Source organism: Pistacia vera, unplaced genomic scaffold, assembly GCF_008641045.1.
Source record: "Pistacia vera cultivar Batoury unplaced genomic scaffold, PisVer_v2 Contig1437, whole genome shotgun sequence".
Lineage (NCBI taxonomy): Eukaryota > Viridiplantae > Streptophyta > Magnoliopsida > Sapindales > Anacardiaceae > Pistacia > Pistacia vera.
In genome coordinates this window covers 1-10,008 of record NW_022195508.1, presented here as the reverse complement: position 1 = coordinate 10,008, position 10,008 = coordinate 1, and the positions used below count along the sequence as shown (strand labels likewise).

General features: G+C 39.4%; 1 non-coding gene across 1 annotated transcript; it reads left to right on the top strand.

Moving 5' to 3' along the window:
- Nucleotides 1–5,411: 5,411 nt before the first annotated feature.
- LOC116123623 lies at nucleotides 5,412–5,517 on the top strand. The gene has a single exon (XR_004127069.1). It is a non-coding gene; the product is annotated as a small nucleolar RNA R71 (small nucleolar RNA).
- The last annotated feature ends 4,491 nt before the right edge of the window (nucleotides 5,518–10,008 follow it).

The following is a 10,008-nucleotide window of genomic DNA, read 5'->3' as shown; positions in this document are numbered from 1 at the left end:
CCTGAAGGTACCCAGACGCAAATCAATTTTGGAGAACATGCTGCACCTTTCAACTGATCAAAGAGGTCATCTATCCGGGTAGCGGGTACTTATCTTCACTGTAACTTTATTCAACTCCCTATAATCGATACACATTCTTAGTGATCCATCTTCTTTTCACAAACAGGATGGAGCTCCCCAAGGGGAATGACTTGGTCGGATGAAGCTTTATCTAAAAGTTCTTGGAGTTGCTTCTTAATTCTTGGAGCTCAGCTGGGGCCATTCGATAAGGGGCTTTAGATATTGGTGTGTTCCTGGTGCTAGTTCGATACTAAATTCTAACTCTCTCTCTGGAGGCAAACCCGGTAACTCTTCCGAAACACATCTGTAAAGTCTCGAACTACTGGCACCCTCGAATCTCTAACTGTGGAACGTCACCACTCTGCACTACATGGGCAATAAACCCGAAACACCCCTTCTCAACATCTTCTGCTTTCACATTACTAACCAGCCATGCTCAACTGATGGCCTTCTCCAAAACTAAACTTATCTCCACGTCGAGGTTAAACCTCGCCTTCTTTTTCCGACAGTCAATCTCTACTCCATACCTCCCTAGGAAATCCATGCCAGAATCACATCAAAATCGGGCATATCAAAACTATTAAGTCAACTGTTAACTCTCTACCCTGGATCACTAAGGACTTCTTAACAAAATCTTTGAGTCACAACACTAACCCCATGGGTAGTTCTATCTTAATGGGCTGAGTCGCTAGTAGGTTTCAAGCCTAATCTCTCAAGCATCCCATAAGATATAAACGAATGGGTAGCACCCGAATCAATTAAACATATAAAGGGACTGCATGAAATAATAACTGACCAGTAACGGCTGATGGACTGGCCTCTGCTTCCCCTTGTGCCAAGTAAAAACTCTGGCACTCGCAGTACCTCCTGAACTCTGAGCAGTTGGTGGAAGAGGAGCTTTGCAATCCCTCATCATGTGCCCTGGCTTCCGGCACCTATAGCACACTCTCTGATCCTTCAGACACTCTCCGGGGGTTCTTCCCACACTTAGGGCAAGGGGAAACCTTCGTTCGAGGCCGCTTATTTCTCCACTCCTTTCTATTCTGTCTATACTGAAACTTCTTCTTCTGATTCTTCATGTCTTTACCCTTATCACTCCATGTTTCTCTTCTGAGGGCGGAGGGTAGCTCCTTTGGTCCTCCTGTTGAGGATCCTACAGGGAAGATTTTATTCTCAAAAAATCTCCGCCTTCATTGCCGCCTCAAGGCCTCACTGTAATTGGCGAGAGGGTTGAGCTTGTCATAATATCCGGGCTATCTCCGGCTAATCCATGCACAAACTTATCCCTTCTCAAGGCCGGAGTGCTACTATCCCGTGCAAAACTTGCAAGAGCGTTGAACTTCACTGAGTTCTTTCACAGAGCTAGTCCCTTGCTGAAGACTGATAAATTCTTGGATTTGAACTTGGTCCTATGATATACTAGCCTCAACTCTTGCCTAAACTCTTCCCACGTCATACTGTTGCGTCGTGAGTTCTTCCATCAATTCCCACCAAATTCGGGCCTCACCCCGAAACAAGAAACTCGCATACCGGATCTTCTCCCGGTCTGACATGGGAAATAAACCGTGGCTCGTTCTACGACCCAGCCACTCCTCTGCTACTACTGGATCGTAGTACCCTTAAACTTGAGGGCTGATGCTGACTGGAAAGACCATAAATCGTTCAACTCTGTTCGGTACTGGGGGAGGTACCGGTTGCCCTCTCTCTACGGGCGTAACTGGCGGTACTTGTACGGGGGGTACAACTCTCCCCTGGGTTTCAATCATAACTTGCTGAATATTCCCCGGATTCTAGCTTCATCCAAGGGAAGGGGCGTAGACTCTGGTGGGTTAGAAGGTTCTCCTTCATTCACCCACACTTTACCGCGATTTCGATAACTACGCCTCATCTACAAAATGATCACACTAATGAACTCAAGAAACAATTACTGTAAGGAAAGAATACTCACACAGTCGGTTAGAGGACGTCGTGGCGATGAGAATAGTACACTGTTCAATCCCAAAATCTTTGCTCTGATACCAAAAATGTCACCTACTGAAACTAGTACAATGCATGCAATTAACATGGAAAATTTGGCCCAAAAAAGTTTTTCATTACAATTCACATGTCTTTATATACACAAAAGTTACTGTTTACAAAAGTGCATTTCAAAAGACAAAATAGGGGAACATGTAGCTATTGCTCCTCGCGCGCCGAGCGCCTCCAACCGCATCATCACTAGAACCGCATCCACAAGGAAAAAAAGGGGTGAGCACAAATAATGCTCAGTAAGTAAAACTCTCTAAATGTCTGTCCCCGTGTGGGACTCTTAATTCTTTCCTTTTTAATTGTTTCTATTTCTGCTTCTCATTTCTGTTTCTATAACATCATGGCCTCATCTTACCGGAGGTACGGCCGAATGGCGTTCACACAGCACCATCTCATTCTCTATGGCTATCGGGTGGAATTCACACAGTACCAACCCATTCTTAGTGACTACCGAGTGAGGATCACAAAGCAACAACTCGGTTCCTCTAACTATGGGTGGAGTACACTAGCACCTACACCGTTCCCATGAATTTTGGGTAACGATCACCAAGATTTACCCGTCTTAGTCACTATCGGGGGATGATCACAAAGCATCAACCCGTTTACTAGCCATGGATGATGATCACAAAGCATCAACCTACTATCTCTTAACTATCGGGTAGTGGTCACAAAGCATCTACCCATTCTATTACTCATTGGTGACGATCAAAAGCACATCAACCCATCTCTAAGGGCTATTCGGATGATGTCACAAAGCATCAATCGATTCTAACGGTCGGGTGATGATCACAAAGCATCATCCAACTATACTACTCTTCTAACTCATTCTATTGTAGCATTTTTCAATGCTCTCTACACTTAGAGTAATTTACCCACTAAGCTCTCTACTCATAGGGTATTTATAAACACAAAGTTTCTACTCTTCCTTAGGTCACTCTTCAAGCATAAACAAGCACATGGATGATTCCTCTACTAATGCACTTGTGAAATGCCAACATGCAAAGTTGCAAGATTAAGGTTCATTACTCACACTCAATCTCTATTAGCATTTCATCAAACAACTCATGTGCACCATAAAACTCTCTCATAGCCATGATCTAAAACTTCTCCTAACCACCAAAATGGGGAAAAACCCCTTACACAGTCATAATAACCTGTCAAAAAAACACTTCCAAAAAGGGTTCCATAACACCCCTTCAAATCCATCTCAACTACCTTGCCAAACCAACAACCCATTTCTATATTTGCAAAGTATAACATTCACAAAGCATAGAGTTCTATTAATCCTTCATACATGCCATATTACATGATATCACATACATACATCAAATCTATCAAAACCCTAATCAAGAAATTTCATAAATCTCAACTTGGGTTGGGTTTACTACTTGCTATGGAGAGATTCACCAAATCTCTTCCACTGGTTTCTTGACTATTCTCTCTACTCTTAACCAAGAATAAAACCCTCAAATCAATAGGGTTAAAAACCCAAATCACACAACTTAAGTAGAGATTCTTACCTTAGAAAGCCTTAGGTTGCTTTTATACCCCCAAATCACTTCAAAATCCCTTGGAAAACTTGATCCAGAGAGAAGAGAAGTTGAGAGGAAGAAGAGATGGAGTGCTGCGTTTGAGGAGAAGAAATGAGGGGTTTTGTTAATTCTAATCCTTTTAATGAAATGTATAACAAAGCATTCCCATATTGCCCTTACTTTCTTGGGAATTCCATCTATATCCTTTGGTTCATTACAAACTCACCCCCATGCACACATTCTCCATGAAAATCCTTACAATTAACTCCCACTTTTCCTGATAAAAGGGTAGAAGGTCAAATTGTCCTTAGGGAAGAAAAGTCTAAAACTCAACCAAACATTTTATTCGGGCCTGGTCGCCGCGGCGAAAAACTTGTCGCCGCGGCGGAAAAATGTCCAGAGAGTTTCCCCGTGGTTTCAACACATCTTCGCCGCGGCGAAGATTCTTCTTCGCCCCGGCGAAGCTTGGCACACTGAACTTCTTCTATTTTCAACCAATTTCAGGGCAAACATTCAACATAACATTCAATCAAACAATATTACCAAAAACCAACTCACATAAGAGCGAAAGAGGAAACAATAACAACGTACATCATGTGGGGCGTTACATGAACTCCACCCGGCCATGCCTCCAGTAAGATGAGGCTGTGGCTTACAATAGAAAATTAATAAAAGAAAGCTGTATGAAAGAGAAACAGAAAGATAAAATAAATGAGACGAGAAGTGTGTAAGGAAAGAATTAAGAAAAAGAGCTACGGGGACAGACGAGTAGAGGATTTACTTATTGAGCATTATTTTTGTGCTTACCCCATTGTTTTTCTTTGTGTTTACAGGATCTAGGTGAGGACGGAATCGGATTGGCGTCGGCAAGCGAGGAGTAATAGCTACACTGTCTACTGTTTTTGATAACTTTTTGTAAAATGATATCTTATTTGGTAATAAGAATGTTTATATGTACTAAAAGAAAATTTTGGGCCCATATATTTTTGTTGATATAAATGTATTTTACTTTATGTATTTCTATAAGTATCCTAGTATAAAGGAGTTATTACAGTAGGGACCCCTATGCTCTCTCATTTAGCTTTTCAGCCAATTGCCCAAACTGTACCTCCAAGTTCTGAATGGACGCCCCTTGATTTCTGAAATTCATCCTCGTCTCATTCATAAAACCTATGGTCTCTTGCATAAACTTTCCAAACATGTCCTCCAATTTTGTCACTCTTTGCTCTCTTGGTTGATTGTTCACCCCTGCTTGGTTGTTTGGCAATGCTCTTTGGTTCCATTGATTGTTTTGCTGATTCTTTTTGTTCTGATTGCCCCAAGACATGTTCGGATGATACCTCCAACCAGGATTATATGTGTTGGAGTACGGGTTATTCGGTTGCCTTTGATTTCCTGCCAAGTAGTTAACTTGCTCCGGTGATGAAGACGCTGAAGTAAACGTGTTCCCCACTTGGTATTCATTGCTCATATGACTATCTGCACAAAATTCACAAATTAGATGAGGAGCTTGAATAGAATTTACCTGCATACTTCCTAACTGTTTTTGAAGTGCTATGAGTTGGGCTGAAATGGTTGTGTATGCATCAACTTCATGAAGGCCCATAGATTTTTTTCGGTTGCACCCTTTCATTAGGTCTTTGATAGTTGTTACTTGCCAGAACTTCAAGCAACTCATGAGCTTCTTTAGGTGTCTTATTTTGTAGTGCTCCTCTCGAGGCTGCATCCACCATAGTTTGCACATTCACCATCAATCCATTATAAAACGTTTGGACTTGCATCCAAACTAGCAACCTATGATGTGGACACTTCCTCAATAATTCTTTGTATCTCTCTCATGCCTCATATAATGATTTAGCTCTTCTTGTAAAAAAGATGTGATATCATTTCTCAATTTCATTGATTTTGCTGGAGGAAAGAATTTGGTCAGGAACTTCTGTGCTAAATCATTCCATGTTGTAATCATTCCTGATGGTAATACCATTAACAATCCCTTAGCTTCATCCCTCAATGAAAACGGGAACAGTCTTAATCTGATGGCGTCATTTGACACTTCGTTTGACTTGAAAGTATCACAAATCTCAAAAAAATTGGCAATGTGTAGATTTGGATCTTCCTTCAAATCTCCTTTAAACTATATCGACTGCTGGATCATCTGGATGATTGCCGGCTTTATCTCAAAGTTGTTGGCTTGTACCGCTGGTTTAGTAATGCTCAACCCACTGCCATCAACTAAGGGAACTGAAAACTCCCTTAGTGTTCTATTTTCTGCTATCTCAACAACTAGGACCTCTGGTTCAACTGTAGCCTCTCTTTCTCTGTTAAGTCTTCTAGTGAATCTTTCAATCTTAGGATAAACAGGAACCACTGGTTGACGTCTTGCTCTTCACATAAACTACACAAAAAGAGAGTAAAAGTGAGATCACAAACCAACTGAAAAAAACAACTAAAAATTAAACAAACAACAATTAAAACAAAAATAAACTCCAATCTAGCTAACACAAGAGAACTTAATGTTAACACAAAACTCAATCCCCAGCAATGGCACCAAAGACTTGATGCGTTGTTACTACAACATTTAATGATAGCAAGTGCACTAGTCGCACAAAGTAATAAAGTGATGAGTGAGTATCGTTCTCACGAGGATTAGTTGTTAAGCACTAAATTTCCTAACTGTTTTTCAAGTTGGGGAAACCGAAATCGTTTGGATTAATGGGAGAGATTAAAACTAAGACTAAAACAAAACTTACTAAGTATTAAAAACTAATTAATGAGAGCAAGAATTTAAAACAAGAGTAATATCAATTTAACAAAAGGTTAGGGTTTTGACTTCATTCGGACTCTATGGATGACTTTTACGGATTATGCTATTTTCACACTCACGTGCGCGGATTGTAAATCGAATTCTCTAAGTTGTCAAACATACCTTCTCAAGCTATGAATTCCTACTTTTCCCTATTAGACTTCCGCACCCAACAATTTGAAGAATAATAGATCCAAGTTCATTAAGCTAATGGAATCCTAGATTGATTTCATTGATTCTCAAATCTATCTCTAGCATTCAATACTACAATGGTGATTACCCAAGAAGCTCAACATGATTCATTTCTCAATTGATGCGTGTTTCATACAACATGCAATGAATAGCAAGTATACTAGTCGCACAAGTAATAGAGTGATGAGTAGAGTATCGTTCCCACGAGGATTATTAGCTAATCACTAAGTTTTCTACCGTTTTCAAGTTGGAGCAACCGAAATCTTTTGGATAATTGGGAGCAATTTAACCTATTACTAAGACAAATTCACTAACTACAAATTAATTAAGAATGCAAGATGTAAAACACGGATAAAATCAATTCAATTAAAACGGGTAGGGTTTTGACTTCATTCGGATTTTATGGGTTGAACCTAAAATTTCACTAAATTCATATTCATACACAATGGTTGTAAATCGAATTCACTAAGGTGTTAAACATACCCTCTCGTGCTATGTTTTCCTATTCTTCCTTATTAACCTTCCGCACCCAACAATTTGAAGGTTAACAATTCCAAACTCATTAAGCAAGAGAATCCTACAATGATTTCATTGATTCTTGCATCTATCTCTAGCATCCAATACTACAATGGTGATTACCCAAGAAACCTAACATGATTCATTTCTCAATCTCATCATGTTCTTCATTTAAAAGCATTAAAACTCTGAGTAAACACACAACCAAAGCATACTCATATGAAAATAAAACAATCAAACACTTAACCCATTCAAATCCAAATTACAATCAAAACCCTAACCCAAAATGGGTTAGTTCATAGCTAGATCAACAATGTACAAACGAAAAACGAGAATAACAAAGTTTAGCATAATGAAAAATGAGATAAAAGATAAGAGATCTCCCCAAAAGATGAATCCCTCGGTTAGAATCGAATCTTCACCCTTCTTACAACTCAAAATCGCTCAAACCTCAGCCAAATAATGTAAAAGTTGCTTAACCTAAAAAAAACGACGACCCTGGATAAAAGGCTAAGTGTTTCTTTTATACCTCGCCTCAATTACCCAGCAAAAACACGCACAAAGTAAAACTGTGCGTTTAACAAAACTGAAAATAATGACTGTCGCCGTGGCGAAGAGAGAATCAGACATGCTCGTCTTTGGCCTACTTTGCCGCGGCGAAGCTTCTTGACAAGTTTTGAAATTACAGAACTGCCACTCTGCTTGCTTCTTCGCTTGATTCTCCGATTCTCGGTGCTCTCTCTTTGGAACAGACCTCATCGTGCTTTATCCTGCTTTAGAACTCTCCTATCTTCTGAGATCCGCTAACTTCTGAGTCAAAAACTTCCAATTTTGTCCTTATTTGCTCAAAATGTCCATTTTAACCTGAAACACAAAATGTCAAGAATTAAGAAACAATTAAGGTACAAATGCACTAGAAAGTACTTGAAATCCGATTAAAAAGTCTAATGAAAACTGTATAATCCACGGATCATCATCAATCTCATCATAGTCATCAAATAAAATCAATAAAAACAGAATAACCACACAATCTTTGCAACAGAATATGAAAATAACAATAATCAATTGATTAACCCACAGAAATCCGAGTTACATCAAAACCCTAACCAAAATTGGGTTAGTTCATAACTAAGTCAACACGAACAGCAAGAAAAACATTAAACATAGCAGTCAACATATTGAAATAAGAGAAAAGAAAAGATATCTCCCCTAGTTGAAGAATCCACAAGGTTGAATCTCAAATCTTCTCACTTTCTCAACAAAAATGTCAAATCTATTCTAAGGAGAATGAAAACTAGGCAAAACTAGACGAACCCTCTCAAAATGGCATGGTTTTTCTTATAAAGCTCGCCCAAAAGACCTAAAACTTTCCTAAAATAAAACTGTGCATTTTGGAGAAACTAAAATTCGCAGACTTCATTGCGGCGAAGAAAGAACTACGCCGTGGCGATGAGGTAAAATGGACTCTCGTGATTAACTTCTTTCGCTGTGGTGAAGAATAGACTTTGCCACGACGAACCTTCATGAAGAATTCTAAAATTACGAAATTGCCCTCTGCTCGCTTCTTTGCTTGATTCTTTGATCTTTGATGCTCTCCCAAGGGAACAAGCTTCATAGTGCTTTAGTCTACTTTTAAACTCTCCCAAATTCTGAGATCCACTTACTTTTGGGTCCAGAAACTCCAATTCGCTCCTTATTTGCTCAAAATGTCCATTTTGGCCTGCAACACAAAATGTATAGAATTAAGCAGCAATTCAAGCATAAATGAACTAAGAAGTATCTAAAATCCAGCCAAAAAGCCTAATTAAAACAGCATAATTCTCGGATTATCAGTAACATCTCATGCTAGGTCATTTTATAATCCATACAGCACGCTGTCAACATATCCTCAAGTACCTGATTTGTTCTCTCAGTTTGGCCATCTGTCTGAGGGTGGTATGCTGTACTAAATGCTAACCTGGTACCCAAGTTTCTCTGTAGACTGGTCTAGAAAGCTAAAACAAATCTGGAATCTCTATCTGATACTATGGTCTTGGGCACTCCATGGAGTCTGGCTATCTCTCTGATATAAATCTGGGCCAGCTGATCTGCTATGGTACAATCCTTTACTAGAAGGAAATGTGCTGATTTGGTTAACGTCTCTACTATTACCCATGTCGCATTATACCATTTTTGAACTCTTGGGAGGCTTGTAATGAAATCCATTGAAATATTTTCCCATTTCCATTCAGGAATGCTAAGTGGCTGAAGCAATCCTGATGGCCTCTAGTGTTCTGCTTTAACCTGTTGATAAACTAGGCATTTAGCTACATAATCTCCAATATCTCTCTTCATACATGGCCACCAATAACTCTTCTTTAAATCTTGATACATTTTGGTTCCTCCAGGATGAACAATATATGGGGTGTCATGAGCCTCCTCAAAAATCTTTTTCTTTAACCCAATATCTTGAGGAATGCATATGCGATTCCTGAAACAGAGAACACCATCCAAAATGTGAAATTCTAGTATCTTACCCTCAAGTACATGTAGACTTGTTTTTTGGCACCACTCATCGACAATTTGATTTTCTTTAATCTCTTCTAGTAAAGTAAGCTGAATTTCTAACCTGGAAATCCTCCATGGTATTACCTCAATATGTTCCCTTTTAGTAAACAGTCCCGTATACGCAGCGGAAACAAAACAAAATTAATGTAGAGATCGTTTACATGAGCCAAGATCAAGGGTATAATTTTACAATTTTATCAAAGCAAGAATCTGCATAAATTAATAATCTGTGTTTAGAAACCATACGCACGTTTGGAGGCTCCACCACGATTGTCTTTGAACATTTTGCTACCAATCCAAGTGTAGGATCGAACCTGCGTAGTCCACACG